Genomic DNA, 21,026 nt, shown 5'->3' with positions numbered 1-21,026 from the left:
GTCTTTTCCCCAGTGTATGCTGTTGGCACTTTGGTCAAAAATGAGTTCTCTATAGGTATGTGTATTTGTTTCTGGGTTCTCTGTTCTGTTTTTGTGCCAGTATCATGTTATTTTGGTTATTATACTTCCGTGGTAAAATTCGAAGTCAGGTAAAGTGATTCCTCCAGTTTGCTCTTTTCGCTCAGGATAGCATTGGCTATTCTGGGTCTTTTGTGAGTCCATATAAATTTTGGAATTTTTATTTCCATGAAGAATGTCATTGGTACTTTGACAGGGATTGCACTGAATCTGTAGACTGCTTTGCGTAGTATGGACATTTTAGCAATATTGATTCTTCCAATCCATGAACATGCTGAACTGAACCATTATCATTATATAATGACCTTCTTTATCTCTTCTTATACTTTTGTCTTGTAATCTATTTTGTCTGATGTAAGTATAACAACTCTTGCTCTTGTGTGGTTTCCACTGGCATGGAAAAGCTCTTCCGTTCCATTATTTTCAGTCTACGTGTATCTTTACAAATGAAGTGTGTTTCTTTTGGATAACAGATCATTGGCTCTTGCTTGGTAGAGAGGAATTTACTATTTTATTTTATTTATTTATTTTTTAGAAACTAATTTGTGATGAGTGACTGTCACATATAACACAGGGTTTTGATATAAAATATGGTGTTGAATTAGATAAACTTTACAATTTAGCATTCTTATAATGTTTCTATATTCTAAGGTTACTTACAAAAAAAAGGAAAAGCTTCCAAACTTTGAGCAATGACATTATATGCCTACAAACTTATTTTTTGAAAGCTAGCACTTCTTTGGACGAATACATTTTGAATGTTTACTTAACAAAATAAGTGATCAAAATTACTTAATAGTTGCATCTTGAATTCTGACTTTTACTTTTTTAATGAATTTTTAAAAATGTATTTATTTTGAAATGATTTTGGATTTAAAGACGAGTTCCGGAAAGAGTAGAGAGTTCTCATATACCTTTCCCTCAGCTTCTTAGTGTTATGATCGGACATAAACAGAGTACATTCATCAAAACTTTGATATGGACGTTGAAACAATACTGTCAGCAAAACTATTGACTCTATTCAGATCTCCACAATTTTTCCACGGTGTAATTTTCCCATATCCAACTAGGATCAAACACTGCACTTAGTTGTCATGTCTCTGTAATCTTCTCAAGTCTGTCCAAGTTTGTTAGTTTTTATCTCACACCTTGTTGCTAATTTAGAGTAGTTGTCAGGTGTTTTGTACAATATCCCTCTATTTGGATTTTTCTGATGTTTTCTCATGATTAGACTGAGATTAGAAATATTGGGAAATAATTGCATCATATCAGGTGGTACATAAGAACAACATGATTTATCAATAGTGATGTTACACTTGATCACTTGGTTAAGGTGATATTTACCAGATTCCTCCATTATAAAGTTACTACTTTTCATGTTCACACTCTGGTGGTTTTGGCATCAGAATAATTCAGGATGCATAAAATGAGCTGGAAAATGTTTCATCCTTTTTCTATTTTCTGCAAAATTTTATACAGAATTGGTATTATTACCTGATTAACTGTGTGATAAAATTTACATTCTGGGCCAAGAGCTTTATTTTTTGTAAGATTTTAAACTGTGATTCTATTTATAAAATAGACATAGAGCTATTCATTTTATCTATATCTTCTTGAGTGAGTTTCTGTAGTTTCTGGCTCTCAGGGAATTGGTTAATTTTATCTAAGTTGTTGAATTCATGGGCATGAACTTATTCATAGTGTTTCTTTATTGCCCTTTTTATATTTTGTCTCACTGTTGAGGCCTCCTTTTCTACTCCTCATATGGATAACTTGAATCTCCCATATTTTCCTTCTTTTTTTCCCTACTCTGTTGCCCAGGCTGGCATGAAATGGCACCATCTTGCATCACTGCATCCATAACCTCCTGGACTTAAGTGATATTCCCATCTCAGCCTCTAGAGTAGCTGGGACCACCATACCTGACTAATGGTAGTGTGCGCCACCACACTGGGCTACTTTTTTTTTTTTTTTTTTTTTTTTGGAGAATCAGGGTCTTGCCAAGTTGTCTAGGCTGGTCTTGAAATCCTGGGCTCAAGCAATTCTCACACCTTGACCTCCCAAAGTGTTAGGATTACAGGTATGAGCCATAGCATCTGGCATTTTATTTTATTTTTAGAAAGGGTCTTGCTCAATCATCCAGGCTGGAGTGCAGCGGCACAGTCATGGTTCACTGCAGCCTCAACTGCGTTGGCTCAAGCAGTCCTCCAGCTTCAGCATACAGAGTAGCTGGGGCTACAGGCACACACCACAATGCCTGGCTAATTCTTTGTTGTTGGTAGAGATAGGGTCTCACTATGTTGCCTAGGCTGTTCTCTAACGCCTGAGCTCAAGCAATCCTCCTGCCTCAGACTCTCAAAGTGTTGGGATTACAGGCATGAGCCACTGCACCCCGCCCATATTTTCCTTTTGGATTGATGTTCTTAGATATCTATCAAGCCCATTGATATTTTCAAGTAATAAGATTTTAAATTTATTAATTATTATATTTATATTTTAAATATCGTGATTTCTATTCTAATGCTTTATTTCCTTCCTTCTGCTTGTTTGACATTTTATTTAAAAGTGGAAGCTTAGATTATTAATATTGACCTCTCTTTGTTTCTAATAAAAGTATTTAACACTATATATTTCCTATAAGCAAAGCTGCATCTATCAAATTTTAATGTGATGTATTTTTTCATTCAATTCAAAGTTAAATTTCCTTTGAGGCTTTCTCTTTGATTTGTAGGTTATTCAGAAATATGTTTAATTTCAAAATTTTGAAGATATTCCAGATAAATTTCTGTTACTAAATTCTAGGTTAATTGTACCATGGTCCATATGTCTTCTATTCTTATAAATGTGTTCAGATTATTTATGGTCCAGATTATTGTCTTCCTTGGTAAATGCTCCTTCTGTATTTGAAAAAAAGTGTGTGTGTGCTTTTTTGTTGGATGATGTTTTCAATACATATCAATTTAGACTAACTGTTTTATGATATTTTCAGTTTTGCTATGCATTTGCTGATTTTTCTATAAGCAATTACTATGTGTTATATCAATTACTGATAAGAAATATTGAAGTCTCTAATCATCATTATTCATTTGTCTAGTTATAACTTCGGCTCGCCCAGTTTTTCCTTTATATATTTTCAAGCTCTCTTGTTAGAAATATTAATATTTACAATTTTTATGTCTCCTTGAAGATTTTATCCTTTTTAATTAAAGAATGTCTCCTCCTATCCCTGATAACCTTCCTTGTTGCGAAGTTATCCTTCTCTGAAAGTAATATGGTTACTTCAGGTGTATTTTGTTTGCTGTGTTCATAGTATATCTATTTACATCCTTTTAGTTTTAACTTGTCTGTATATTTCCATTTTAAGTGGTTTATTGTAGAGAGCATATAGATGGGTCTTGCTTTTTCTCCAAACTGACAATCTTGATATATTAGCTTGTGTGTTTAAATCATTCATATTTAATGAGATTATTGATCTGGTTGGCATAAAATTTGCCATATTGTTAATTGTTTACACTTTTTTCATTTTATTTTTGTGTCTTTTCATGTGTTTCTGAATTCTTTTGAGATAATTTTACATTTTTAAAGATTTCTTTTTGTCTCTTTTATTAACATATTGTTTATTCACTTTTTTGCATTTTTCCAGTTGTTTCCCTTGTGCTTATGATATATATTTTAGATTAATCAAAGTCTATCTCTCTCCCATCTTTGTGCTATTTTTATTACATCTTCTATTTTAATTATGCTATAAAAACTCAATAATTGCGACTGCTTTGTTTTGCATGGTCAGATATATTTCAAAGCAAGTAAAATTTAGAAAAATTTAATTTAATATTGCCTTCATTCATCTTATGTTAACTACTTTTTATTTCCTTATCTAGATCCATGTTTTCATTCTCATAGTTTTTCTCTTCAACTAGCTTCCTTTAGAAAATCTTATACAAGATTTCTGGCAATTAACTAGCTTTCATTGGTCTGAGAGTATTAATTCTTCAGTTTTAAAACATAATTTTGCTGGGTATAGAATTCTGGGTGGACACTTTCTCTCCTTTTTCCCCCTGCTTTATTGAGATGTACTTCAATATATATTTGTGTGTGTAAATATATATGTGTATATATATAATATATTTAATATACACAATATATTTATATTTAATACAGTATATACAATATCCAATATAATATATAATATATATTTAATACTATATATAAAATATGTTGTATATATAGTATTAAATATATATTATATATAATATATTATAGTATATAAATTTGTATATATTGTATATATTGTTTATATTGTATATATTTAAGATATACAACATGTTTTTATATATGTATACAATGTGAAATTATTACCACAATCAAGCTAATTAAAAAGTTCACCTCACATAATGACTTTGTTTTTGAGAACACTTAAGATCTACTCTTTTAGTAAATTTCAATTATCTAATATGGTTATTATTAACTAAATTTACCATGCTGTACATTACATCTTCAGAACTAATTTATCCTGCATAATTAAAACTTAGAACCCTTGACCAGCATCTTCCCATTTACCTCACACCCCAGGCCTCTGAAAACCACGATTCTACTTCATGATGTTATGAACGCAAATTTAAGATTCCACATATCAATGAGATCTTGCAGTATTTGTTTTTCTGTTTCTGGCTTATTATTTCACTCAGCATAATGTCCTCCAGGTTTATCAATGTTGTCACAAGTGGAAGTTTTTTTTTTTTTTTTTTTGCTTTCCAAGGCTGAATATCATTTCATTACAGATAGATTGATAGATGGATAGATAGATATAATGATAAAATATTATTTTTATGTAATTCGATTTTTCTTTATCCATTCATCAACTTAGGTTGTTTACATATGTTGGCTATTGTGAATAATGCTATAGTGAACAAGGTAGTGCAGATATATCTTTGGCATAATGATTCCATTTCCTTTGAATATATACCCAGAAGTAGATTGCTGGATCATATGGCGGTTCTACTTTTAACTTTCTGTTGAACCTCCTTTTTTCATAGCGGTTCATAAATTGTTTTTACCAATTTATACTTCCACCAACAGTATACAAGGGTCACCTTTACTCCACTTCCTTGCCATTAGTTATCTTTCATTTTTTTTGATGAGTGATAATAGCCATTCTAACAAAAGTGAGAATATGGTTTTGTGTTCTTTTCTGATGATCAGTGATGTTGAGGACGTTTTCATATATGTATTTGATATTTGAGTATCTTCTTTGAAGAAATGTCTATTCAGGTGTTTTGTATAATTTTAAATTTCATTATTTAAGATATATTTGTTATAAAATTGTTTGAATTTCTTGTATATTTCGTATATTAACATTTTACCAGTAGTATGTTTGCATATACTATCTCCTACTGCATATATTTTCTCTTCACTCTGTTGATTGTTTCCATTGATGTTCAGGAGATTTTTAATTTGATGCAATCCTATGTGTTTATTTTTGCTTTTGTTGCCTGTGTTTTTGGATCTTATCCAAAATTTCATTGCTCAGATAAATGTTGGAAGCTTTTTCTGTGTTTTCTTCTAGTTGTTTTACAGTTTGAAATTTTATATTTAAGTTAATCTATTTTGAGTTGATATTTTATATGGTATGAGAAAATAGTACAATTTCACTTTTCCACAGGTGGATATCCAGTTTTACCAACACCATTTATTGAACACCATTAACCTTCCCCATTTTGTGTTCCTGACACCCTTAGCAAAGATAATGAGGCTGTAATGGATTTCTATGCTCTCCAGTCTGTTCCAATTTCCTATATGTTTGTTTTTATAAGAGTACCATGTAATTTTGATTACTATAGCTTTCTAATATATTTCAAAACTAGGAAATATGATGCCTCTATCTTTTTTTTTTCTTTTGTTTAAGATTGCTTTGCTTTCTCTTTAGGAGCTACATATGAAGTTTAAAATTTTTTTTTTCTATTCTTGTGAAAAATGCCATTGGGATTTTGACAGAGTTGGCATTGAATATGTAGATTGGTTTGAGCAGTATGGGCATTTAAACAATATTAATTCTTCTAATCCATCAACATGGGATATCTTTACATTTATTTTGGTTTTCTTAAATTTCTTTCATCAATGTTTTATAGTTTTTGGTGTATAGGTATTTTACTTCCTTAGTTAAATTTATTTGTAAGTATTTTTCCATTTTGATGTTATTGTAAGAATGTTTTCTGGATTTAATTTTTGGACATCATATTGTTAGTGTATAGAAGCACAACTGGTTTATGCACGTTAATATTGTATCCTGCAAATTTACTGAATTTGTTTATCAATTCTAATATTTTTGTAGTGAAACCTTGAAGGTTTTCTATATGTAAGATCTCGTCACCTGCAAACAGAGAAAATTTTAATGTTTTTTCATTTGCATACTTTTCATTTTGTTTCTTGCCTACTTGCTCCACTAGGACTTGCAGTGCAATGTTAAATAGAAATTGTGACAGTAAACATTCTTGCATTATTGCTCATCTTAGAGAAAGAGCTCTCAGCTTTACACTGTTATGTGTGATGTCAGCTGTGAGCCTGTCATATATGGCCTTTATCATGTTGAAGTACATTCCTTTTACATAGAACAATTTGAGAGTTTTTATCTTGAAAAAAATGCTGGATTTTGTCAAACAATTCTGCATTTATAGAGATAATCATATGGTTTTTATCCTTAATTTCACTAAAGTGACGTATCGTATTTGTTGATTTTCTTTTGTTGACTCATCCTTGCAATTCAGGGAAAAATCCCACTTGATCTAGTGTGTGACTCTTTTGATGTGCTGTTTAATTCAGCTTACTCCTATTTTGTTGAGAACTTTTGCAACTATTTTCTTCAAAAATATTGGCATGTAATTTTCTTGACTTGCAGTGTCTTGGTTTGACTTTGGTATTAGGACAATGATGACCTTGTAAAAAAATTGAAGTGTTTCTTCCTATTCGATTTTTAGGGCAACTTTGAGAAAGATTGGAATTAATTCTTCTTTAAATGTTTGGTAGAATACACCAGTGAAGCCATATGGTCCTGGCTTTTCTTTATTAGGAGGTTTTTTTGATTACTGATTCAATCTTCTTGTTATTTGCCTCTTCAGATTTTCTAGTTTTTTTTTTACTGATTCAGTTTTGGTAGGTTGTATGCTTCTGGAAATTTATCAATTTTTTCTAAGATTTCCTATTTATTGACATGTAAACATTTATAGTATTCTCTTGAGATCTTTGTAATTCTGTGGTATCACTTGTAAGGTCATCTCTTTCAGTTTTGATTTTATTTACGTGTGTCTTCCCTCCTTTTAAAAAAATTAGTCTAACTAAAGGCTTCTCAATTTTATATTCCAAAATACCAACTGTTAGTTTGTTGATCTTTTCTATTGTTTTGCTCACATCTATTCCATTTATTTCCGTTCTAATATTTATGATTTTCTTCTTTCAGCAAACTTGGGGCTCAAGTTGTTCTTCTTTCTCAACTTCCTTGAGGTGTAATGTTAGGTTGCTTATTTAAGGTCTTTAAAAAAAAGGTGTTTATTATTATAAACTCAACTCTCAAAACTGTTTTTGCTGCATTCCACAAGTATTTTTTTTTTCCTTTTTCTTTTTGTGACATAGAATCTTACTTTGTCACCCAGGCTGGAGTGCAGTGGTGCAATCTCAGCTCACTGCAACCTCCACCTGCTGGGTTCAAGCAATTCTCATGCCTCAACCTCCAAGTAGCTAGAATTACAGGCACATACAACCAAGCCCCCCCTAACTTTTATACTTTTAGGAGAGGTGGGGTTTCACCATGTTGGGCAGTCTGGCCTTGAACTCCTGACCTCAAGTGATCTGCTCACCTCAGCCTCTCAAAGTGCTGGGATTACAGGCGGGAGCCACCATGCCTGGCCTCATAAATTTTGTAGTTGTTTTTCTATTTTCATTTCTCTCAGGATTTTTTGTTTTGTTTTGTTTTGCTTTGAGTTCTCCTTTAATTCGTTGGTTATTCAAAAATGTGCTGTTTAATTTCTACAAATTTGTGAATTTTCCAATATTATTTTTGTTTTTGATTTCTAGCTTCACAAATTGTCATAAAAGATAATTGATATCATTTCAATATTTTTAAATATGTTGAGAATTGTTTTGTGTCTCAACATATGATCTACCTTTGAGAATGTTCTGTGTGCATTTGAAAAAAAGTGTGCATTCTGCTGCTGTTGGATAGAATATTCAGCAAATGTCTGACAAGTCCATTTGGTCTGTGGAATTGTTAATTATTGTTTCCTTATTGCTTTTGTGTCCAGATGGTCTATCTATTGTCTAAGTGGGTTATTGAAGTCCCCTACTGTATTGTATTATTGTCTATTTTTCCCTTCAGTTCTATTAATATTATCTTTACATATTTAGGTGATTTGATGTGAGGTGCATATATATTTACAATGGCTATATCCACTTGATGAACTGTTGCCTTTATCATTATTTAATGACTTTCTTCATTTCTTCTTACAGTTTTTTACCTGACATCTATTTTTTTCTATGTATAGCCCCCCATATCTTCCCTCTCTTTTGGTTACAATTTGTCTGGAACACCTTTTTCCCATTTTTTTTTATTTCCTTTTTCCTTCTAGCCTATGTGTGTCCTTAAAACTAATGTAAGTCTTTCATAGGCAGCATATGGTTGGATTTCTTTGGTTTAATCTATTCAGCCACTCTATGTTTTTTGGTCAAAAAATTCAAACTACTTACATTTACAGTAATTATTGAATGTAAGGACTTACTCTGGTTCTTTAATTGTTTTCGAATGTTTTATAGTTTTTCTGTTGCTTTTTCTCCTTTCTATCTTCCTTTGTGGTTTGATAATTTTTTGTAGTAATATGCTTTGATTCATTTTACTTTATCTTTGTGTATCTACGTCAGGATTTTCTTTGTGTAAGCCCAGTAGTAATATGGGGCTTACACATAGAACATATTATAGTTTCACACACAAAACTCAACACTTTAACTTGTCTTACCCTTACATTTCATGTTGTTGATGTCACATTTTACAAACTATTCTACTGCATATACTTTAACAAATTATTGTAGCTGTACTTATTGTTAATGTTTTGTTTTTAAACTCTTATATCAAGTTCAAAAGTATTTTACACATCACCATTATAATATTAGAGCATTTTGTATTTGACAACATTCTTACCTTTATGGTGAGTTTATTTCATTGACATGTTTTCATATTGTACTTAACATTTGTTTATTTAAACTTGAAGAACTCCCTTTAGCATTTCTTATGAAAGGTCTGGTGGTGAACTTTTTTAGCTTTTATTTGTCTGGGAAAATCTTTGTCTCTCCTTAAATTCTGAAGAACATCCTTGTTAAGCAAAATATTCTTAGCTGGAAATTTTTTTCCCTCTATTCTTTTAGTTCCTTGACTATGCTTTCCTGGCATACAAGGTTTCTGCAGAGAAAAATGCATATGGCCTTATGGAGATGCTCTTGTATGTTACACGATTTTTTCTTGCTGTTTTAAAAATGCTCTTTGTCTTTGACATTTTATAATTTGGTTATAATATGTCTCAGGATAATCTTTGTAATCTTGATCCCATGAGGGATATTTTGTACTTCATGAACTTATATGTCCATATCCTTTCCAAGATTTGGGATGTCTTCAGACATTTTTTTGAAAAATGCTTTCCATTCTCTTAACCGACTTTCTCCTTCTGGGAATTTACAATATACATAGAAGTTTGATGTCTCTTATCTGAAATGCTTGGGACCAGAATGTTTTAAATTACTTTTTCTTTTTATATTTTGAAATATTTTCATTATATTAACTGGTTGAGCATGCCAAATCTGAAAATGCAAAATCTAAAATGCTCTAAAGAGCATTTTCTTTCAGTGTCATGATGGTGTTAGAAAAATTTCAGAATTTGGAGCATTTCAAATTTTCAATTTTCAGATTTGGGGTGTTCAACCTGTAGTGGTATACTTGGTGATGTCCTGTAAATCTCTTGGACTTTCTCTACTCCTTTTATTTTTCCTTCTTACTATTATGATTAGATAATTTCTGTCTTTAAGATCATAGATTCTTTTTTCAGTTTGAGTGTGTTTTATACTCTATTGCACTTTTTATTTCTTTCAGCACCACAATTTCTGCTGGTTCTGTTTTATGAGTCCTGTCTCTTTTTAAAACTTTTTGTATTGTTTGTGAATTGTAATACTAATATTGTTGAAGTTACTATTTTGGTCTAGTGTAGTTCACTGAGCTCTCTTAAAACAATTGTTTTGAATTCTTTGTTGGGCAATTTGTAAATCTCCATTTCTTTGAGATTGGTTACAAAATTTATAGGTATTTTTCAGTGGTGTTGTGTTTCCCTAATTTTTCATGTTCTTTGAAGTCTTCTATTGCTGTCTTCACATTTAAAGGATCAGACACCTTTTTTCAGTCTTACTGATTAGCGTCAGGAACAAAAGACCTTCACCATTCATCCAGGCTAGGGATTATTAAGACTCTTAGACCCGTTCTATGGATGCACCTGCTTCACTTCTCTTATTTCCCTTTTTAGAGGAGGAAACAGTCTTAGGGCTCTATGTATTCTCCCAATTCTGCAAAGCCAGGCAGTGTGTGAGAACACTATATGTTTCCTAGGGCCATTGTGCCCTGAAATGTTGAAGGATAAACACCATCTCTCAATCTTGCAGAGATAAATCAGCTATCTGCATGTGCTTGTGCACAATCTTCAGGCGGTCACATACATTATATGCAGGGTGGCACACTGGGCACCAGCTACAGGGGCCAGGGAGAAGTCCATGGAGTGCTAGTGCTAGCAGCATGAATGGGCTAGCTGGGGGGTAGAGGGTCTATTCTACAAGGTCTACGGGCACACTTCTTGGTGTAGTTTGTGAGGAGATTTATAGAAACTATGGCGCTTTACTGAGTTCTGCACCCCATTGCTGTGATTCCCGAACCCTCTTCCCTGCTCCTAGCCATACCACATTTCTGGGGAAGTTGGGTGCTCACTGTGTTGTCACTTCTCCCATGGAGGAAGTCAAGAGCCAAAGGGGTCTCACTGAGCTGTGCCACATTGGTGAAGAGGGGATGTGGGTAAAGTAAAACTTTTCTTCTTATCCTTTTCAATACACCTATTCTTGCATTTGTTTTTACTCCAACAGGTGATGGGGCTTCTTCATTAGATTCCCAGTCTCTACAAAGGTGTTCTCCTCTGAGAGTGGTTGTCAAAATTATTTGCTCTGTGGGAGGATAAGAATAGAAAACTCGTATTCCTTTGTCTTGACAATGTTCAGCACTTTAATTATGTCAATATATTGCCTTCTGGCTTGTGTGTTTCTAAAGAGAAAACTGTTGTAATTATTATTTTTTTCTTCTATGTGTAATAACCCTCTCCCATACTAGCTGACTTTAATATTTTTGTTTGTTTGTTGTATTCAGTAATTTCAATATGACAAGTTGAGGAGTGGTTATGTTTTGGGAATCATCATCGTAGGTATTCTCTGAGCTTCTTCGATGTGTGGTTTTATTTCTGTAATTAAATTTTCAGTATCCCAGCCCATTTAAAATATTTCTTACCTCTTTCTGCTTCTTTTTTATCTTTCTGGAATCAATTGCTTACATATTAAAGTATATGATAACATCCCACAGATCTTGGATATTGCGTTTCAATTTTATTTTCACCGTTTTCTCATTCTTCTCTTTGTATTTTTGTTTGAGTAATTTCTATTGAACTATGTTCAAGTTCACTTATTCTTTACTTAGCTATTTAATTCTACTTATTAGCTGACTGGGTAAATTTTATATCTCTTTTTCTGTATTTTTATTTAGAGTACTTCCATGTAATTGTCTACCAGAGTCTTCATGTTTCTATTGAGATTACCCTTCAAATTTTTCCTTTTATTTAACTTTTAGAGTGTTTAATATATTAATCATAGTTATTTTAAATTACCTTGGCCATATCTTATGGTTAACATAATTTGAAAAGACAACTAGGTGAACTTTCATAAACATGGTATGCAATTAAAAATTAAATGTGTAAAGCTGAATAAGCAAAGTTGTTTCCAGTGTTTTAAAATATAGTTTAAGAATCAGTAATGTGCCCCAGTGTAGCACAATCAATAGAAAGAATAAGGAATGTGAAGAATATGTCTTACAATAGAAATGATGTCCAAAGAAAGAAAAGATGAACATTTAGTTGGACTCTATCTTAGCTGGTTCAGCAGTAAATTTAACACTTTAACCCTGACTAATTCACTAATTCCTTATAGCTTTCTATTGTTTTAAAATGTACAATAAACTTCATAGCCATGTGAGGTAAATTAGACAGGTTATAGTTCATATTCAATCTGTCTACTACTCTGTGGAGAGATTCTAGGCATGGACAATTCCAAAATTAACTTCCTTACATCCTACTATTTCCTGAAACATCCACTGTGTTTCTTCCCATATTATCAATTTATTAAAAGAGTAGGCTATATTTAGTTCTTCATTTCAATGCATTTTTTAAATTTTAAAGCTATCTGTTTAGCACACATGCATACACACACACAAACACATATCTTCTAGATATGCTTGTAGGTTCTATATTGGTGAGAAAACAGAAGAAGGTCTTATCATCATGTTGTTATGGTCCAGAAATAAACAAATTAAAAAAAACCCCAGCAATTTAGCATATTGCTGATAGGAGCCATAATAGATGTAGCTAAGTATGTCTACCTCTTCCATTGTAATCTGGGCTTGGCTTACCACTTTGGTAAAGGTGTTTTTCAGTAGGTCATCAACAATCGCCCTCTAAGTAAACCAATGTGTTTAAACATTTTACCCTGATTTTGTTATGGCACTCACAGTATTTAATTGTTTTCATCATCTTTTTATTATTGAACTGTTCCTGGATCCTTCAAATAATTCATTAGTTTGTGATTAAAATACATGTAGCATGCATGATACAAATATTTAATCAATACACAAATACAAGTGTTTACTCATGTTTGTGCACACATATATGCTTTTTATTTACACAATTGCTGAACTCAGCCCCTTTATTTCTATTATTCCTTTTTTCTCATTCTGTTTATTTTTGCCATTACATTAATTAATTTTGCTATTAACTATTAGCAATGCAGAAAAAGCAGGAAGCAAAACTCTCTTTTCCATCTGCCTTCAGTACTAAGAAATGACTTCAGAGAGAAGTATAGAGCTATAATCTTACGACTATATTATGACTTTTATAAATCTTATGTATATATATAAAACATTGTATGTACATATATGCTTAAATACTGCCCATTAGATGCATCCTTAAAACTATTACATCCTTTTATCTATCTATGAAATTTTAGTATAGTTTCCTTAAAAATATTTTCTTTACCAAGAAGATTGTACAAAAAGGTTAATGCTTTGTAGGTTATTATTTGATGTTCCATGCCTTAGGTTGACATGCTATATAATATACATGTATAATTATAATTGCATGATATAACTTGGAAATTTGATTATAAAGCTAACATTTGTCTTTGTATTGGGAAAAATAAGGACTTGACCTGTCTATAAAAGTGTTTCTCAAACTTATTTTTTATTATATCCCCCTAAGAAACTCTTTAAAATATTTTTTCCCAATCCCCATCTCATACAAATTTAATATCAGAAAATACTCCATATCTTTTTGTGTAGTGTGGCCCTTTGGAGGGCCACAAAGCTTTGAAATATCCATACTTTTTTTTATAGCCCAAGAGTTCATTTTTGGCCCCTTGGGGGTTATAATTCCCATATAGAGAAATCATGGTTTATAAGGTCAACTCATCATGGTTGACCATGGTACTACATTTTTTGTTCTATTTCATTCAGAAAATCAAATTTAAAACAATTAAGAAAGCTTTGGTTACAAATTAGATGAATTTTTAAAATAAACTACTTCAGATTTTAGTTTGTCTGAATTTTTTATTATATCATTCTCATTATATAGTCATAATAATTTAGTTCTATAGTAAGTACTTTTTTAGTTATATAATCTTGTGCCATAGATCCGTGACACTAAATTATATATACATACAATTATATGTTAGTGTGTGTGTATATATATATATATATATATATAGTTACTTATTCCCTTACACAGTAGTTTGAGATTTCATTACAGCCCTAATTTGTGAAGAAATTAATTAGACAGCATGGAAACAGATTATGCAAAAAAGAAAGTTTTAACATAAGTAGAAATAGAGGAGGTATTCAATAAGTCAGGAAAAACAAATAAGTTAGGGCAACAATGTAACTTTGGGAATTGTCCCGACATTGACACTCAATAATAAACTCATTTTGTTGAAATGATTACAGTGCATTTGGGAAAAGGTATATTCTCGATATAATCTTAAAATCGTAATAATATGATCAGTACATCTGGAAAATAACAGTGAAGATTAAACTGAACTTCGTCTGGATACGGCAATTTTTACACGGCTCTGTCAAATGTCAGGCTTCCCTCTCCCTCACCAATTTCAAAAATGTTTCACCATGATTTCAAACAGTGAATCATTCCACCCCGTGCCAACCATCTGTTTTTGTCTGCCCCCTCATTGACTCAAATTAGATGATGGAGGGCGGGGCAGGTTCTCAAGAGCAGCCATTAACACTGGAGAAGAAAGATTCTGGCAGCAGACTTTCCATTGGAAATTATGGACCACTAAAACTGGCAAGAAGAAACTTACAGACAGAGCACTTAAGAGTAAAATAAAACTATGAAAAAGACGGGTGTGGAAAAAGTTAAAATATAAAAAGACCAGCTAATCAATAGAAAAATAAATTACAAGACAAAATTCAAAAACTATCAGATACCAAAGAGGCTAAAAAGGGTAAAACTTGTCTGAAAAATATGATAAAGAAACATTAGAAAAGAAGCCATATATGACAGAAAATCTCGTGCTTATGAAATGTCTTGCCATATTTTATATTTAAATATGCTCTCTGGATTAGTATTTGTATTTGTGAAAAGATATGTGAGAAAAATAATTAGTACCAATTTCTTTTGTATTGGCACACGTTTGAAGAAAAAGAGAACAATCAAATGGAATTATGTACGTGGAATATGGGCATACTTCAGGAAAATTCTTTTATTTTTATTTATTTATTTATTTATTTATTTTTTTGAGACGGAGTCTCGCTCTGTCGCCCAGGCTGGAGTGCAGTGGCGCAATCTCGGCTCACTGCAAGCTCCGCCTCCCGGGTTCACGCCATTCTCCCGCCTCAGCCTCTCCGAGCAGCTGGGACTACAGGCGCCCGCCACCACGCCCGGCTAATTTTTTTGTATTTTTAGTAGAGACGGGGTTTCACCGTGGTCTCGATCTCCTGACCTCGTGATCCGCCCGCCTCGGCCTCCCAAAGTGCTGGGATTACAAGCGTGAGCCACCGCACCCGGCCAGGAAAATTCTTATGGATACCACAATAGGATGAAACTTAGCAGGACATGGTAACACTTAATTAATTTTTCTGATAAAAAACTAATATTCATTTCGTTTGAAGGAATAAATGTTTTAAAATCCAAATGAAGAGAATGAAGCAACTAGAAAAATATTTTCTATCCTCCAAAATCATGCAGAAAGTTGCTAAAGCCAGCCCATATTCTAGGGCAGGGAACTCAGATTTTGCATCTTGATAGGAGATGTGTAAAATCATTTGTAGACCTGTTGTACAAGCACCATAATGATAAGCACATTTTCAATATAAAATTATATAATAGGCATCAAGATTAACAAGAGGTTGGCCAACCAGAACAGTTTTCCTGGGACTGAGGGGCTTCCTAGGATGTTAGAATTTCAACACTAAAACTGGGAAAGTCTTAGATAAACTCCAGAGAGTTGGCTATGCTGCAATTATTCTGACAACACTAAAAATGGGAACATGAGGTAGAGAAGTATTAAAGTCCTCACAGTTAAAGTACGCATAAGTCCTAACACAGTATACTTCATGGAAAACTACAAAAAAGATATACTTTATAAAATGATTGATTTCTGGTCAAATAAATTGAAGAAACTTTAGTCACATTATTTCTCCCTAGAGACTTAGATAATTAAGTCCGGCATCATACAAATATCTTTGATTGACAAATTTTTTTTTCCACATACAACTTGTTAAATAGACCATATTTTGGAAAATGATAAATGAAATACAAGCAAACAATGCCATGAAATGCCTATTTGTGCAAATACAAACTTATTAATATGGAGACATACTCAAAGATCAGAAAATGTGAGAGATTAAAGAGCACAATGTTGTTGAATATGCATGCTTTGTGAGTTTCCTACCTGACTACTTTGATTTTAGGTATATAAGGATTGTATTCGTTCAGGTAGAGATTGAAATACATAGTTAAGTCAGGAATTTCCAGAAATAAAGCCAAATTTGTTTTAAATAAAATAAAGTAACAGACACCCAAGCTTAAATTATCTGGCTAAATGTCTGTGTGGGGAAGTTCACACATCCTCCTCACTTTCTGCTTCACTCTAATCAGAACCATTAGTCTTCTCATCTTTTGAATATCAAATTCACCTGCAGTGGAAAAATACAGGAATATTAAAGTTTCTTTTGTCAAAACATAAAGTACAGTTTGAAAATCATACTATAGCTCTCTTGAAGGCCATTTTATTCACTGAAGAACAAAATCAGGTTTAATAATTTTCTAGATCAATCTTTCTGAAATTTATTAACAAGACTTAAGAATCATTTAAATCAAAATATGAAACAAAGTTTTGAGGGAAAATAGCTAAAAGATTCATGGTTTTTCTTTCTGTTTTAATTCAGGAGAATTGTAGCGTTTAAGTCCTTCAATGAACCAAAATACATAACTTAGTAATTCTAAAACTGGAATGCAATATGATGTCATAACAAGTATCCAAGAATGGAGAGTTAGAACATCTGATTTTGGGATCTTTTGCTGCAGTGACTGTTTGGAATGATTTGAGGAAATATAAGTCTCTCATAACCTCAGATTTCTCATCTACAAAGTAAAGAATGATTTCTTGGCCAGGCACGGTGGCTCATGCCTGTAATCGTAGCAATTTGGGAGGCTGAGGCGGGCGGATTGCCTGAGCTTAGGAGTTCGAGACCAGCCTGGGCAACATGGTAAAACCCCGTCTCTACTAAAATACAAAAAAAAAAAAATTAGCCAGGCGTGGTGGTGGGCGCCTGTAGTCCCAGCTACTAAAGAGATTGAGGCAGGAGAATCACATGAACCCAGGAGGCCGAAGTTGCAGTGCGCCTAGATGGAGCCACTGCACTCCAGCCTGGCAATACAGCTAGACTCCGTCTCCAAAAAAAAAAAGAAAAAGATTTCCTTCATGCAAATTATTGAAGTTATTGTATGTATAAAATGAGATAGTATTTGTGAAATAATATTTTAAAAATAAAGCCTGATTTACGATACTGCTATAACTAGGGATCAGTTTGTACTGAGAGCACATCATTCATTCTGATAATCATCACCATTTATGAAATAGTTTGCCATTACCTGATTTTATGCTAAGCACTCCATTATTTAATGCTGACAGCAGTTTGGTTGAGAGCGGGATTACTTTCGTTTTACAGTTGAGGAAACTGCAGATCAGAGTTAGACATTTCCCAAGATCACACATCTATCTTGTCAGGAGGAAGCAAATGTGCTTGTTCTGGTCCCACTATGTTACATAGCATCTCAAAGACCCCAGTTAACAGATTTTGCCCTTGGTATTAAGAAGTTCTTGAAGATCTATTGTAACAGGCCTAAAAAATATCCTTACGCAATACCGGTAGCTACTTATATTAAGTACTATTATTTAAGAAGGAGTTTTTTAAATTGAGCTGGAGTATCTGTCATCCTTGTGTTTGACATTTTTCATGCATTATTAAATTTATTTCATTCAACAACTCAGCTAAGGAGATATCACTTTCATGGTGCAGATGAGGAGACTGAAACTCAGACTGGCTAAAAATTTGCCTAAAAACGTGATAATTATTTCAGGTCAGAACTAATTTTTTTTTTCTTTTTTTTTTTTGAGACGGAGTCTTGCTCTGTAACCCAGGCTGGAGTGTAGTGGCGCTATCTTGGCTCACTGCAAGCTCCGCCTCCCAGGTTCACGCCATTCTCCTGCCTCAGCCTCCCGAGTAGCTGGGATTACAGGCACCCGCCACCACGCCCTGCTAATTTTTGTTTCTGTGTTTTTAGTAGAGACGGGGTTTCACTGTGTTAGCCAGGATGGTCTCAATCTCCTGACCTCGTGATCTGCCCACCTCAGTCTCCCAAAGTGCTGGGATTACAGGCGTGAGCCACCGTGCCTGGCCGTCAGAACTAATTATTAAACCTAAGTTCCTGTATTATTGATTTTGTGTGATACACTGCCTTCTACTTTCTACACTATATTTGAGGTAAGTATTTCAGGTAAGTTACTGAAATTCTGGATAAAAGTTCTTTTCGTTACCAGAGCTAAAGAGATATTATTGCTGAAGCAAGTGTTGTAAATCTAAAATCTCGAAAAGCCTAAGTCCTTTAGTACTTTCTTAGCAGTTTACCAGAAGGCCCATCAGGTGCTGACAATCAATTGATAATCATCCAATAAGATCAATAAAGATTAAAAAGGAGAAAAACTCCATCCAAAACAGCTGCTTCAAATTTCCATACCTAAATGTAATGGTAAGACTCATCTTTCTAATGACTGCAATTCTACAACTTTTACTTTGTCTTCTATTGACACAAGTTCTACTTGGAGCCAAGGGATTTATTCATAAAATGGAAGAGGTAGGAAGTTTCACAGTGAAATATTTCTGACCTTTATTTTTTTTTTCCAATACAATTTTCTATTGTATTGGTCTCCCTAAAAATTTGCCTTAGTTTATCCTGGTATCACAAAATACCTGAGACTAGAAAATTTATAAGTAATAGAAATTTGTTTCTCATACTTCCAGAAGTTTGTAAGTCCAAGATCAAGGTACTGGCAGGTGGTGTCTGGCAAGGACCTTCTTGCTGTGTCCTTACATGGCAGAAAAGTGGAAGAGAGTGAACGACCCATTTCCTCAGATTTTTTATACAAGCCCTAATTCCATCTATGAGGGCTCTGCCCTCATGCCTTTATCACTTCTGAAGTCTCCACCTCTGAGTACTCTCACATCAGTAATTATGTTTCAATATATAAATTGTGGGGGGCACATTCAGACCATAGCATTTGCTACTCATTCATATTGCTCTTTTAGTATGGCTTGCCAGAAATTCAATGAAAATCGAATTTTGATTAATCTGTGGATTAATTTTCTGGAAAGCACAAGTTTGGTTAATATTAACGTAAGTCAAAACAGAAAAGTAGTTTTTCAAAAGAAAAAAATGAGAAAAAGGAAAAAGAGACAAAACTTGACTGTTAAACTCAATTCTCATGTCTTGAATGTGGCCAGGTATAATCATAATGTGACACCACAGTTAGTGTGCCTACAATTGCATTGTATTCAAGAGAGGAAATATACAACTTGATTTGTGTGTGCCCAATGAAGCTATAGGACTATGTGACACAGTAACCAGAGCAGAGCCTTCCAAAGTATATCCCATGGAAAACAAGAAAGGAATGTCCATTTGGGAGAAAGTTGGGTTGGAGGTGGTAACAATTCAAAGTTTCATGTTTCTACTTTATGTGGTTTTTTTTCTGGCTTTTATTTTTGAGACAGGGTCTTTCTCTGTTGCCCAGGCTGGAGTGCTGTGGTGCAAACACAGCTCACTGTAGCCTTGACCTCCCAGACTTAAGCAATCCTCACATCTCAGCCTCCCAAGTAGCTAGGACCACAGGAGCATATAGTTTATGTAGTTTTGCTGATTCAATTTTTTCCTTCTACTCAAAGAAAGGTAAAAAATATCCTAGTATATCCATGGAAAGTCTACTATATGCCAGAGACTTCTCTCTCAGTTAATCACTAGAACAACTCTTGTCAGTTTGGCAATATTATTTAATTGTACCAATTTTACTGAAAAAAAATAAAGCTCAGAAAAATAAAAAGAAGCTTTCCAAGGTCATACAGCTAATCATGTCAATTCTGGGACTTGGAATTTTTATCTAGCATTGATTTTTCTACTGAACATTTCAAAAGAAAGTCAGACATTATAAATTAAATTAGCAACAACTGCTCTTAGAATGTTCCAACTGCATATATGCATGCAAATAGGAATTATATGTGTGTTTGTGTGGGGTTGTATACACATTATGTGTGTGTATGTGTGTGTGTGTGTGTGTGTGTGTGTGTGTTCTATATTTTCTATTATTTTTGTATATATCAAGGAGCAGAAGTATCCTGTGCTTTTCTTTTAGGGAATCATGGTTTCACTGAAACAGGGGATTATGTGCTCCGCATCACAGCCAAGCTTTTGGAAGAAATATTACAAGCATAAGAGTGGGCAGTGGCAACCACTGAGAAAAGAAAGCAAGATGTACCCATGGCAGCTACACTAAAAAGAGAAAAGGAGCCACAGGGAGTCTTTGTGGATATGAAAATGGGCCCCGAGCTTGAGGGTAGCAAACTCTCTGCTAATAGCTTGTACTTACTAGTATTTCCTACAGTTTGAATATGTATATTAATAAAATAATTCAAAAGGCTAAATATTTATTTTATCAACCCAATTAGAGAGAGATTCTATGAATTTGTCAAAATACATTTAATGGAATGGTAAATTTCTGGAAACAATTGTCACATAGTGCCAAAATGGGAGTCTGTCTTTATCAGTTTCAATTCTTAAAGCTTCCTCAATGAAAAAACCCTACCAACATCACCAAATGTAACCTATAAGTTTAATAAGCATCACTTCTGATATAATCAAAGCATAACTTTTGTTTATTTGTTTATTACGGTCTCCCATTATTTATTTAAAATGTATGTAATTGGGCCCTGTTATCCTTCTCTTTCCTCTAGTTAAAAACTAAACAGGTCCATTTTCTTGTTGTGTTTTTCACATGACTCG

At 33.2% G+C, this 21,026-nt stretch overlaps 1 long non-coding RNA gene across 1 annotated transcript; it reads left to right on the top strand.

The window, feature by feature from the left end:
• Positions 1-16,968: 16,968 nt before the first annotated feature.
• LOC131382419 (uncharacterized) lies at positions 16,969-20,564 on the top strand. Its single transcript, XR_009211885.1, has 3 exons — positions 16,969-17,064; positions 18,261-18,460; positions 20,380-20,564. It is a non-coding gene; the product is annotated as an uncharacterized LOC131382419 (long non-coding RNA).
• The last annotated feature ends 462 nt before the right edge of the window (positions 20,565-21,026 follow it).

The sequence above is a fragment of the Hylobates moloch genome, unplaced genomic scaffold, assembly GCF_009828535.3.
Source record: "Hylobates moloch isolate HMO894 unplaced genomic scaffold, HMol_V3 SCAFFOLD_24, whole genome shotgun sequence".
NCBI classification, from domain to species: domain Eukaryota; kingdom Metazoa; phylum Chordata; class Mammalia; order Primates; family Hylobatidae; genus Hylobates; species Hylobates moloch.
Note: the sequence above shows the minus strand (reverse complement) of the source record. Positions and strands in the feature narration are given on the sequence as shown.